Raw genomic sequence first — 14096 nt, 5'->3', positions numbered from 1 at the left:
AGAGTGACAGGGAGTCCCATGGGGGTGGGAAGGAGGCACATAGCAACAAGTTCTCTCCCTAGCAGGTCACCTTAAGGCCCACCTTCTGAAACAACTGGGTCATTTCTCTATAAAGCCTGATGAGCCAGCTGTACTTTCCTCCAAGCCACCAGCTCTGCACTCCATACTCTCACAAAGCCTATACAGAATTCACCAGCTGTCACATCTAAGTGGGTGATAACAAACTGGTCAGGTCCGATTAACATGCGTCTGCAAACAACTCCTGCTCCCCACCCACCCACTCAAGCTCTTTCAAGGTCCCAATCTGTCTGAGCATTTCCTTTAGCTATAGGGCCTTCTAGAGAAGGTAGAGTGGAGAGAGCAAGCTGAAGAGTATAACCATGAGCTTGGCTGCCTCCTCAGGCATCAGTCAGCTGAGGGCCCAAACAAATGGCAAGCTGAAACAGTGGAAGGAAACGGAGGGCTGGAGCTGTGGCTTAGTGGTAGAGCACTTGCCTAGCTTGTATGAGGCTCTGGGTTCAATCCCCAGCACCAAAACACAAAACAGAAAACAAACAAACAATAAAGGAAACTAAGGAATTAAAGGAAATGGAACAGACACTCTCAGAGAGGAGGCCACGGCTAAGCCATGTGAGACAGAGGAAGAGGCAACACGCAGGCTGGGGAGACTGACCCAGATCATTTACTACTTTGAAATGGCAGCAGTAGTTACAGTGCACTCTATCATCAGTAAGACTTACAGTGTTCACAGTCACCACAGGCCAGGCAATGTCTAAGCACTTTACAGACTCTATACTATATACACTCACTCATTTAATCTTCATAACTTTATAGGGCAAGCTAATTATTGCCCACATTTTGCAGTTGAAGAAACTGAGATACAAAGAGATAGGATGGTTTGCCCTTGGTCACATTTGCCCACGTTACAGAGCTGGGACTTAAGATTAGACAGTCTGGCTCAGAAGTCAAGCTTTCAACCATTATACTGTACTTTAACATTAACACTGAAAGGCAGGAGGGGTAGCCAGTGAAAGTCAGCCATCAATGAGGATGCTGTTGTTTATAAACCTTGGCCCAGAGCTTCCCTACTGATGTGCTATGAATAAGACACTTATCCCTCATCAGGCCTCTAGTCCCTGGACTCACAGTTCATGCAGCCAAACACTACCATTTTCTCCCAGGTGCTCTGATGTCAAAAAGCTGGGGGTGCTGGGGATATAGCTCAGATGGTAGAGTGCTTGCCTTGCATGCATAAGGCCCTGGGTGAAATCTCCAGCACCACATACACAAAAAAAGTTGGGCAGCACTGCTTTAGTTTACATAAATACAAGGCTTTATTACCACATCCTCTTTATTATATTAGTCTAAATGCTAATCTAGTTGGGTGTGGTGACACATATCTGTAATCCCAGCAACCAATGAGGCTGAGGCAACAGAATCGCAAGTACGAAACCAGCCTCAGCAACTTAGTGAGATCCTAAGCAATTTAGTGAAACCCTGTCCCAAGTATAAAAAGGAGTGGGGATATGGCTCAGTGGTAAAGTGCCCTTGGGTTAAATCCCTGGTATCAAAAAAAAAAAAAAAAAAAAAAAAAAAAAAAAAGAAAGAAAGAAAGAAAGAAAGAAAGAAAAAAGAAAGTCGTGCTCTGAGATAACTTTATATTTGTATTCTGTCATATATGGAATATAAGCTACAAACCAAAGTCTGACCACATTATTTCATGGCAGTCTGGATATTAGGTGCAAGCCCACACTATTCTCCTACCTGACCTGGTGGTTGGCTGATGTGGTTTCTAATGGCATCATTACTTTGTAGGAGCCAAGGAAAGGGCACATTTAAGCAGAAGCCAATCAATTTAACATGATTAGTGCAAGAAGCCACAGGTAAAATCAGCTCAGTCAAAAGACCATCTGTTAAGTGAGATTCCGTGGAGCTAAAGTGTTACTCCTTTTGCCCAGGAAGGCTAGACAGCCTCATGCACACTTCGGGATCTCACTCAGTTGTGGTAAATCCAGCATGAGGTCTGCCCAGGGTCTGGGTGGCAAGCCACAACAAGCCTAATCAGGGCTGGGGTATTGAGATTTCCAGAGGTCAAAGGTCTATATTAAGGCCCATCTTCTCCTTCTGTTCTGATTTTGAGATCACAGCAGTCTTCAGAGCCACACTGCATTTTGTGCCAGAAGGAGTGCCAAGAAGTACATGGAAGTGGGGAAATGAAGCAGAACTGAACTTGTGTGAGAAGTAGAGAAAAACATAGGCTGCTATAGATCACCAAGCTCATAAATATGGCCTAAAGGCCCTTCAATACCTGGTCCCTGTCTTTTTTCTACCCTCAACAATCAACAATCATCCCTTCACATGAAAACGAAAAATAGCAGCTCCTTCAGCATGCAGTTGAAACAATCCTATGGGTACTGGGAATTGGAATTTAACACAGTGCACTTTACCACTGAGCTACATCCCCAGCCCCTACTCCCCACTTTTTGAGACAGTCTCATTAAGTTGCCCAGGCTGACCTCAAACTTGTGATCCTCCTGCCTCAGCCTCCTCAGTTAGGATTACAGGCATGAATCATAACATCCAGCCATCAAGGACAGTCTTACATGAAAATGGCACTTTAAAAAACTGTGAGTGTATAGCAGTGAAGCATACATTGGCCACTAGCACAGTTCAGTGTCACTGCCTAGTGCTAAGGCACTCACAGCTTCCTGTCACTCTGCAACATTAAATAGCATCTTATTTAGCACTATCATGAAAATCCTCTTGACTTTGCAGATTCCCTAGAAGCATTTCTGCATAGCACATTTGTGAACTACTGTTCTAGGCAATGGGGAGGGACTAGGGACCATGGAGGATGTGCCTAGGGCTATCACACTGGCAGTGATGTGTAGAACAAATTGCAGGCTGGGGACAGACAGGAGACTGAGTGAGGCTACTGCAACCACACAGAAGGAGGCCAAAAAGTCCTATAGCTGGGGCAGGGATAGCAGGGATAGAAGCTAAGAGAAAGGCAAAGCATGTTTCAGTTGGCAGAAGGAAACCACAGAGGCAGAACTAGTCTGTGTCCTGCCAAACAACTGAACACAGTAGAGGAGCAAAGGCTACTAGTCTCCTTAAAGGAAGGGACAGTGTATAATTCCTCTCTATCCTTACTGCCTAGTACGCAGTCAGGCACAGAGGGAGTCCTCACATGTTTATGAATATATGCTTTTTAACCAAAATGAGGTAACCATAAGAAGAATATTGCTATCAGAGAAGGGGAGAACACAGCCTGGGGATGGGGAGCAGGGGGAGACAGTGGTACCACCAAGAAGCTTCAGATATAGATGTGTGACACAAAGTTGCAAAGACTATGGAAACTCAGAGACCAGGCTAAAACCATTTCACTCAACTCTCATCTGGCACATCTATAAGTAAGACATGCTTTTTTTTTATAGAATATTTTTTAATATTTTTTTTTATTTTTTAGCTTTTGGCTGACACAACATCTTTGATTGTATGTGGTGCTGAGGATCGAACCCGGGCCGCACGCATGCCAGGCGAGCGTGCTACCGCTTGAGCCACATCCCCAGCCCAAGACATGCTTTATAACCTTCCAGGCATCACAAAACCTCAGGTCAGAGTAGAACACAGAACATTTCAAAATGTCATCTTATGTGTCATACATTAGTTTAAAAACAAACAGAAGAGATACAACAGAATTATTAGCAATGGTTCCCTGGGAATGAGATTGGCTGAGTACAAGAATTTCACATTTTATATTTCTTCTGTATTTGATTCTGGTTTGCTATGATGTACTTGTTTTTCTTTTGTACTTAAAAGTAATAAATATGTTTTATTTACTGCATGGTTTTCTTTATGAACCTCTGTTATTCTGAGGAAATGTGCTCCTCCTTACTAAGCACCTGTCTTAGACATGCCAGGCTGCTTGGCTAAGTCCAGCTGCCCAACTAAATACTGAAAACCATCAACTGCTAAGCTGATCTCAGGCCCACCCCTTCCTCTAGAAATATCAGATAATTTCAATGCTGATATTTGACATTTCAAAGGATAAGTGAAATGTCCACCCAATCTCCTTTTAAATAATTTTTTTAGCTGGAGTTGGACACAAACCTTTATTTTTTATTTATTTTTATGTGATGCTGAGGATCGAACCTAGTGCCTCACACGTGCTAGGTGAGCACTCTACCATCCAGTCACAACCCCAACCCTCCACATAATCTTACCTATGGGTTTTCCCAACTTTTGAGCAGCGGTCTTCAGTGAACGTGAAATTCCAAGGGAAACAATGCTGCTGTTGGATGGGTTCACTGGCTTCTGCACAGAGCTGACCTTCAGTTCTCCGCCTGCTTCATCTTATCTGGCACAAAAATCTTTAAGCAGAAGTAGAAAGGATTATCAAAACGCTGACTTCTCTAAGAGGCCCAGAGAAGACAGAGATCTACCCATGTGTCCCCCAGTCCTGCTAGTTACCCCAGGGAGTAGACAGGCACATGGCAGTCACAGACATCTCCAAGCTCTAAAAGTCAACAGGTGAATATCTGAAAATGCTGACACTAAGCACTGGAAGATTTAATGGGACTCCGGGTAAAATTTTTCATTTTTTGTTTCTACTGTAGAATTCTAGGTCCCCAAAGATGTAACTGGGCCAGAATGACAGAAATGGACCCCTCTGTCCACTTTGAGAAGTCTTATGCAGAAGGAAAAGCTGACACTTCTGTGCTGCCTATCTTTTAGAGACAAGTGAACTCTGTCTTCATCTGCTAGTGGCCTGGCTCAAGTCTCATAGATAAGAAGTAACAGCACCAGAAGATAAAGCGGATGCAGGCGACTCAAATGGAAACAAGGTTTTGTGCCAAGTGTGTAATTTTTGCTAGTTTCCAATGTAATGACTTAAATTTTCTGTATGTCCACTGCTATTTTTAATCCCATGGCTCTAGCTATCATGTTAAGAGTTGTTTTGTCAACTTCTCTCTATTAAATAAATATTTACTTCCCCCTTTCCTGGGAAAAAGCTCTGAAAATGCAGTTTAAATCTGAATTCTAGGCCTTGGTGCCAAAAACTTTTTAAAGGCTTTCTAATTTGAAGCTGGAAGTGTTTCATCATTTTACCTTGAACTACATGTCCCCAGTTGGATGTGTCCTTAACCCCTACCCACGGCTTCCTTCCTCCTGATTTCTTTCTGCTCTGTCAAATTACATCATTCTGCCAGTTACCCAGCCACAGAACTTTTATGTCATTTCCAGGATCTCTTTCTTCTCCATCTGCATAAACTCCAAATGCTAACACTGTCAGGCTTTCCCTGACTCTTATATTCAGCTTCTTGAAAAATAACTCCTACTCATCTTTCAAGGCCCAGGACAGTTCTAGAAAGCTTCCCTGTAAGTTGCAGAAGCACCCTTTACCTTGTTTCTAATTCACCCAGCATTTCATGGACAACACAGAATTCCATTACAACACAGCTGGCTATACCACAAGCATGTGTGGCCTTCCCACGGGGCTATAGGTTCCTCAAAGGCAGGGGTTATCTTTTTTACCTCTGTATTTCCAGCATTTAACATAGTATCTGGCACCAAAGGGCTCAATGAATCTGAATAAACTATGTCATCCTCAAAATATCTCCGTATTGTCCTTTAGAGCCATTAACACATTGGGTAGTCCTGCCTATTGTGCTTTTTATTCCCAAACCTCTTAGACCAAATGAAATGGGTTATTCTCTGTCTTCTTGCCACCCCCGCACTTCCAGTGAAGGCCTGTACACCTTTGAACTTCTAACTGTTTGCTTTTAGTCTTGCCATTTGGTCCCTTCTCGTTGCCTTTCTTAGGGGTTGGCAATTTTTTTTTCTGCAAAGGGATACAGTAAATATTTTATGCTTTGTATCATGCGGTCTTTTTAGCAATTGCTCAATCTTATCTTTGCAGAGGAAAAGCATTATATATTGAATGTAAATAAATGACTGTAGCCATATGCTAATAAAACTTTATCGATACTGAACTTTGAATTTCATATACTTTCCTTGTGTCACAAATATTGACTTATTACCCCCCCCCCAGCCATTAAAAAATGTAAAAAACATCCTTAGCTGAAAGTTCATACAAAAACAGGGGGCAAGCCAGCTGCGGACTATGGGCCATAATGTGCTAACAACAGGCCTACAGTAGAAAAGAAACGTTTGGAGCCACCCTGGGGCTGTGGAAGTAGAACACACATGGGCTTTCGAGTATGAGGTCTGGGGTGCTAATTCTGGCCCTATAATCTACTACCAAAGTAGTCTTGGACATAATTTTTTTTTCTGGGACATAATTAACTGCTTTTGACTTCAATGTCAGCATCTATAAAATAGAAGCAATAATATACCTGTTGTGAGAATTAAGCCAGTTTGTGTATATTAAGCTCATGGCACCAATGCCTGGCATTGGTTGATTCTAGCTTGTAATAAGGCTTCTCCAGATCAACTGTGGCTCTGGGAAGCAACCCTGCCACTCTGTAAGCCACACTGGGCAGTAGGAGAGAACAAAGCGATAGCCAAGCACAAAGCCAGAGAGACAGACATTGGTTGTTTTCAGATACATGGTGAAGATTCTAAGGGCCCAGTTAGCCCTTAGAATTCCTCTGCTACCATTCCTAATTCTGTTGGGCCACTTTTCCTCCTTAGCAAGAACTTTTGACTTGCACGGTGCTTAACCCCTCTTAGCATGCTCACCGAATATCTAGGTGAGCCCTGGAACCTTTCTTCATTCCTGCATCTCTTCCTTTTGGTCTGGGGAAATTCAGACCAAACACACACAGACTGGCCTGTAGCTGGGTCTTAAATAGGCTGTGCCTAGCTGGGTACCCAGTGCTCTCTCCATCCTTCATGAACTTCCTGTTGTACTAAAAATGGACTTTCTCTAGAGCTCAAGAACTAGACTTGCTATGGGAGTTTTAGAGTCCAAACCCCCAAAGTATACAAACAAGGGACATCACATTACTTTTAAGACAGAAAACATCAGTGTTGCACAGAAAAGGCTAAGGCTTAAGGTATTTTCATCCTTGTTTCAAAACCTCTAAGGGTGCCACTGTCTCTGGAATACAGGAGCTCCACTGCGGTTTCCCCAGTGTTGCCCAGACCAGCCCTCCTGTATTCTGCTTTCCTCTCCCTTCCAGAAGTCTCCACCTGCAGTCCAGCCAAAGGGGCTGTTTCTTATTACCCTAAACAATTTCCAGCCTCCCGCTGTTGTACATAATTCAATTACAGTACTTAAAAAGCTTTATTACACATCTTCCCCTAGACTGAGCTAAGGACAGGGAGGAGATTATGTCCAAGTCAGCTCAGGGTTCCCTATACCTAGTGGAAGCCTGGCATGGGGCAAACACTTAATAAATGTTAATGAATGAATCAAACTTCTGAAGTTTTCTCCCGTTAAACTGTTTTAGACTCTTATTAGCAGACTAGCACAGTCTGGGTCACTGCCAAGAAGTAGAAAAACCAAAGAGAAAGAAAAGAAGCATAACCAATGTGATCCAAGCGATGGAAAATAGGTTTTACGGGTGCGGTGAAAGCAGCCCAGGCTGTTTAGCCTGGAGAAGAGATGATGAGGCCTAACTGGATTCTAGGTTTAAGTACAGAAAAGGTTCTCATGAGAAAAATCTTGATCTCCTCTTCCCTTTATAATAAGAAGAAACTTTTCCATATTCATGGAAAAGGAAATAATAAGAACTAGCTTAAGATAAGACCAGGGGGGTTTAACCTGGATAAAAGAATCAGATTAGGCATGATTTTTCCATAGATACTGCATTGTTTTTGGCAAGTGAACTGGAGGAGTCTTGCTTAGCACTTTTGCTAAAAGCTATGCAAAGGAAACAAATATGCCATCTGGTCCTGTTTACTGTGGAGAGACGTGGGAGAAAACCCAAGTCAGGTGAGATTTTCTAATAAGCCACTAACTTTTTTTTCAGTATTGGGGATTGAACCGGGGGTGCTTTACAACTGAGCTATATTCCAGTCCTTTTAATTTTTTATTTTGAGACAGGCTCTCACTAAGTGGTCAAGGATGGAAACTGGCAAAACTTTTACCTCAGCCTCCAGATTGCACATAGCAAGCCACACTTTTTATTGACTCTTTTCCTACAGGCACTTATTCTGGTGTCATGATTTGTAACCCTGTGACAGAATAATCCAACATTTCCAAGTTTCACTAATAGAGCAATGGAAAGAGTGAAGGCAGTGACATCAGAGTGAAATGGTAGGAGAAATGAATATATTGTCTATAAAAACAGTGCTAAAACTGACATTAATATAATTTGAATGATTATAATTAAAGCTAACATTCATTCAGTACCTACCACATGCCAAGTTAGCATTCATATCCCTCCCCCATTTTACAGATGAAGAAACAGACTAGGCAAGGTTAAATAACTTGCTGAAGTCATACAGCTGCACAGTGACAGAGGCAGGACACAAATCCAGGCAGTCCAACTCTAGAGTCTACACCTTACTTATTGTCTTCCTACAGGAAGAGAGGCTGGATCTTGAACCTTAAGATCTCTGAATTCAGGTTCCTTCCCTTAATCTGCCCCAAGTCAGGAAGGGCAAAGCAATACATGACAGTTAGCAGGAGTCAAGGCCTCAGAAGTGAAACCCAATCTCCCCTGTTACAGAGAAGGAAATTGAGACTAAGGACTCAGATGAGGATAAGCAGATCAGGGCTTGAATGCCAGTTTCTTATCTCCTATTGCTCTTTCCTCCATTACAGATTCTTGTTGAAATGTGAGGAAATGATGCAATACAATGTGTCATATGCGTTGCTTCCCCAGAAGATTTCTGGAACAAACTGCCAATTGCACATCAGAACCCTTGCCTGAATTACAAGGGTACTCACAGCCTCTCTAAACTCATTTTAAGATTCTACTAGCTAAGGACGATAGTGCACTGACTTATGGTATTGTAGGAGCTGCCAAAATGCTCACATATTAACCCAATCAAGCAAACCTAGACCAGGCACCTTCCAAACTGTGGCTCACAATTTAAGGCCCCTCACTGATGTCCCTATTCTGGGTTCTTTGCTCCAGACAGCCCCAGTCATGGCACCTAGAACCCTGCAGCAAGAGGGAAAAATCGTCGGCCTTTGAATCTAACCCTCGTAGGTCTGAACCAAGCTATGCCATTTACTAGCTACCTGACCTTGGGAAAATCACTTTCATCTTTCTGAGGTCTGGTTTCTTCATCTTTAAATTGGGGTATATTGCAGGGATTGTGAGGATTAAATAAATTATAGTGTGTAAAGCATGTGGCACATTGCAAACCACAAAGCAGACACCTGATAAATATTAGTGTTCTTTCCACCCCTCTCTACATTTGTCCACAATCCACCATTATTTCCCCTCCTCACCAGCTCTCCTTCTTTCCCCTGGCACACTTACACACACGCTGGGCATCTCTGCCTCTAGACTATCCTTCAAGCTGCTCCTTCTCCCACCCAGCATAAATTCCCCACCTTCAGGAATCCTCTGGTCAAGATGGGATTGATTTTTCCTTCTCTCAAACTCCCACTTTGTTTACATTCCTTACTACATTTACCACAGTCAGTCTGCTTTCAGTTATTTATGTACTTATCTATCTTCCCAATGACACTGTAGGGAGAAGGCTTGGAGAAGACAATTACTTACAAGAGGGCAGGAAATGTGTTGTTGTCCTCTGTGTATATTTCTCAACAGCAGGGGCTTGTACATGACAAGAGCACAATATGTTCTTGCTGAATTGGATCTCTCCGCCCAAGACTGGGATTCTTTATACAAAAATCCAGGACTGAGTTTTTTCCTAAAATAATTACTGCCTAAGTAAGTAAACAGGCAATTTAAAAAATTTATTCATTTATTAAGTATTTACCATGTGCCTCAATACTATACATTGACATTTATTCCTATGCCTAAACTAAGATCCTCTAATACTCATATGGATTTACTTTATTCCTTTCTCCATTTCCCCACCCCCGTGGTACTGGGAATTGAACCCAGGACCTTACACATGCTAGATAAGTGCTCTACCATTGAGCTACATCCGCATCCCCTTTTTTGTTTGTTTTGAGCTAGGATCTTGATAAGTTGTCCAGGCTAGCCCTGAACTTAGATCCTCCTACTTCAGCCTCCTAAAGATGGGATGACAGGCAGGTGCTACCAAGTCTGGACCTTTTTTCATTCTTCCAACATACTCAGGACTCCTCTTGTTATATTTTTCAGCATGCATGGAGCCACTGTTGGGAGGATGTCTTTTACTCCCACAGGAAGGCAGATTTGGGAGCAAGTTCTTTGGAGAACTGTTCCACTCCACTGGGTAGGAGATGACTGCCATTAAAACCACACTAAACATCAGATCTGTGGGATCAGAAAACAGATCTGAGTGATTTCTATCTGCCTCAGTTTCCTAGTCTACAAAATAGTTTAAAGTACTAAAAACATTGTCAGCACACAGCACTCAATAAATATAGCTATTATAATAATAATGTAGTGCTGAGTGTGGTAGTACATGCCTGTAATACCAGCTACTCAAGAGGCTGAGGCAGAAAGATCACTTGAATTCAGGAATTCAAGGCCAGCCTGGGTAACATATAGAAACTTTATCTCAAAAAACTAAAATAAATAAACATTAAAATTATTTTTAAAAATCTCAATGTAGTAAATTGGAAAAAAAAAAAGAGGACATTTCACTTCTACAATTATCTCTACCCCATGACTGATTTCTTATGTAATGTAATTTCTTAAGTCTTTCCCCATCTCTGGGTCTTTTCCCATCTGTAAAATGAAAGTGGTAGAACCAGATGGTTCCCAAGCTCCTTCTACCTGATGTATATTTTTCTGTGATCAACAAAGAATCTTTGGTTCCATATGCTGAGGCTGTTGGCAAGGAAAAATGGAATTTGTAGTTGCTGGTCCCCAGATGGGATAGAATGCTGTTTACCAAGGCCAAGGGCAGAGCAACTGATTAGTCAGCCACCTGTGAGCTTTCCCCTGCATGAACTATAGCAACAACCCTGTGGGTCTCTGAACAGAGTATGACCTCCCTCCCAACAAAACTCACAGCAAAAGCAAGACAAGAGCCAGAAAAAACAACAGCAGTGGCTCATGCAGAATCCCTGCACTTTCAGGCCTTTGATGCCTGTAACTAGGACATCATTAATCTAAACTAGGGCCCTCCTTAGCCACAAAGAGAAGGAAAACACAAAGTCCTCTTCTGAACCTGAAAGCTCATAAAACAAAGACCAAAGCGAGTAAATAGGAAATGTCACTGACTCATTTAACCACAACATTGCAGATGCCTACTGTGTGCCAGCCCTGAACCAGGCAGAGGAGGAATGAAAGAGACAGTCCCTTGTCTGTATGGGGTGACATACCAAAGGCAGACTGTGATGAGAACTCAATCAGAAATTCAGCCTCTGCTACAGAAGTCAGGAAGGGGAGCAACTAATCCCGCAGGAGGATAAGATGCTTCACCAAGGAGATCACATGAGATATTGGTCTTGAAAGATGAGAAGAAGCAGGGAATGCAAGCAAAGGCTGGAGCAGGAATATGCAGAGAGTGTTTGAAGAACAGAGATAGTTTATTTTGACTGGGGCAAAGGGTGAAACAAAGAGAAACAGGGCATAAAAGAGGTTGGGAACAGATTTTGGGGTCTTGTGTACGAGGCTGAAGAGTCTAAACTGTACAATATTTCTTATGTAATCCCTATTAAGTCTCTTCCCATCTCTGGGCCTTTGTGGCAGTGAAGTCCACAAAGGTTTCTGAGCAGAGATACAATACAATCAGAACAGTGTCTCAGGGAGATCATATGGGCACACATGAAGAAGATGCAAAAGGAACTATATTACTGAATTATTATGGGACCACATAATAGGAGGCCACACACTTTCTAAGCATGTGCTGCAATCCAACAGCTCCTGTTAGAGAAGCTTCTCTCTCCCATCGTTTGTCTTCATGCAATATGAGTTGATGAGCCCCCCCAACCATCAAAATCTGCTAAAGCACTAGAGTAACAAGACTCCCAAAGTCAAGATCCCAGCTAGTTCTCTGCAATACAGAAGAGCAAAGCTGAGGTGGGAAGATTGAAGGGTGAAAGGTAGAGAGAGGGTACCAAATCCTCCAGCTAGCTCAGTTCCATATAAAAACTCTGGGTCTCTTCTTCACATTACTCCCAGCCTATCTCTCTTTAGAGGGGCTGATGGCTGAGGATCCAGTGAGACACTATATACCAACTGCCCACATGGGCAGCAGTCAATAAGTATTAGTTCCCTCCCCATGCCACAAGGTCAGTTATACCTGTAAATCCCACTGAGGCTTCAAGGCTCAGGCCTTATCAACTCTTCTTTCAGAGCCCCTCTAGAGTACTCCAGACCAAAACGGCCCAGTTTACAGGAATCACATATTCAGTACCCATTGCATGACAGGTGCTATACTAGATGACTTACATATAATCCTATTCAATCTTCACAGTGGCCTTATTATGCCCATTTTAGAGAAGAGAAACAAGCTCTGAGAAGGGAAATGACTTGCCCAAGGACACACATCTAGGAAGTGGCAAAGGTGAAATTTGAACCCAGGGCTGCCTGATCCCAAAGCCAAGCACTTTCAACAACACTTCATTTCTGTCATCTGCAAAAGGCCTCTGATCTTCCACTGAGTGTCCTACAGGTAGCCTGGAAGTTCTCTAAGGAAAGAGACTGGGCTTGACGCTATGACCACTCCCCATTGGACAATCACCTGCAGGTGGCAAGGCTTTAAATATTGTATTATGAAATAAATGAAAACAGTTAAATTTCAAACAATGTAGTAAGCACAGTTCATAAATTCCTCATATGAAAAACTATTCATGATGTTGGACTGCCTGAGCCCTGAGCCCTGCAATAAGCTTGCCCTGTTCTGTTCCCTGGTTAGGACTGAGGCTAATACCGGTCACAGGTAGAGCTCTAAACCTCAGACACCGACAGTGATCCGACCTGTCACAATCCAAACCCCGACAGACCCTAGGCACAGGCTGAGCCCTGACTGGGACATAAACTGAGCCTTGGTCTCAGCATAGACGCAGCCCCGACAGGTCTTAAATGAGCCCTGAAAACCGTCCTAAAAGAGCGTCCCCTTCGCCTGTCCTTTAGCAGAAGAATCGGGTCGTGACCTCTAGCCGCTCTGAGGCCCTGACTGCCTCCTCCCTCCCAGGAACACCGACTCACTCCAGACCCCCGCCCCGTGTTGCTCGGAGGGACGTCTGCTGTCTCGCTTTTACCTTAGCTGACCACAGCGGGAGCGGTGGCGCGCACCCCCACCTGCAGGTCTCCCTGCCGAGAACGCGGAAGAGGCGGTGCTAGACCCGGGGGGAGGGCCCCAAGCAGAGAGGGGCGTGAGGGGGCGGTGCTGCGCTTGCGCCCTAATGGCCACAGAGAGGGGCGCGACCTGAGTATCTGCGCATGCGTGACATGCGAAGGGCTGGGAGAGTTCTGGCTAAGGGGTGGGGCTTAGCTCAGTTCCACGCTTTCTTTTCCTAGTTTTAGCGTCCGGAAGCCACTGAAGGGCCTGGAGGGATGAGACCTGGCAGACGCAGGTTTAATCAGTATTTACTGAACTCTTCTGCATGCCTGAAAGGAACTTTAAATGATTTTTATATATGAATAAATGCTGCTAGTCTTCTCTAAAACGGGCTAATTCTGTAAAATTTCTTTAAAACTATGGATGCCTAGAATTTCACTTCTGTTTGAGTAAAACATTACCTCCATTAGTAAACAACAACAACAACAAAAAAAAAAACCAAGGGAGCTGGGGTTGTGGCTTAGTGGTAGAACACTTGTCTAGTACATGTGAGGCACTGGGTTTGATCCTCAGCACCACATTAAAAAATAACAAAGGTATTGGGTTCATCTACAACTAAAGCATATTTTTTAAAAACAAAATTTTAAAAAGTTTGTTTCTTATAGAAAAACAACTGTAAAAGGACTAATGCCGCAACCAACCTTGTCACGACACTTCCCTAGGCTGCAGGTGCCACGAAAGGACAGTGTTTACTTGGATTTAATTCAGGTTCTGAGCTCAGTGTTTCCTTCTTTATAAGATGGAAGTAAACATCCCTTCCC

At 43.3% G+C, this 14096-nt stretch overlaps 1 protein-coding gene across 3 annotated transcripts in view; it reads right to left on the bottom strand.

Annotated features, from left to right (window-relative positions):
- Positions 1-13394, bottom strand: part of MKNK1 (MAPK interacting serine/threonine kinase 1) — a 42853-nt gene extending 29459 nt beyond the window's left edge. For all 3 annotated transcript variants that reach the window (XM_081306180.1, XM_081306181.1, XM_081306182.1), the window contains exons 1-2: positions 13256-13394; positions 4227-4373 (exon numbers count right to left, since the gene is read on the bottom strand). The gene's annotated coding sequence lies outside the window, so the exon portion shown is untranslated. The remainder of the gene's footprint in view (positions 1-4226; positions 4374-13255) is intronic.
- Between the last annotated feature and the right edge of the window lie 702 nt (positions 13395-14096).

This window comes from Spermophilus citellus (assembly GCF_964194105.1).
Source record: "Spermophilus citellus genome assembly, chromosome: 9".
In the NCBI taxonomy this organism is placed as follows: Eukaryota; Metazoa; Chordata; class Mammalia; order Rodentia; family Sciuridae; genus Spermophilus; species Spermophilus citellus.
The sequence above is the reverse complement of the archived record's forward strand: the minus strand, read 5'-3'. Positions and strand labels throughout refer to the sequence as shown.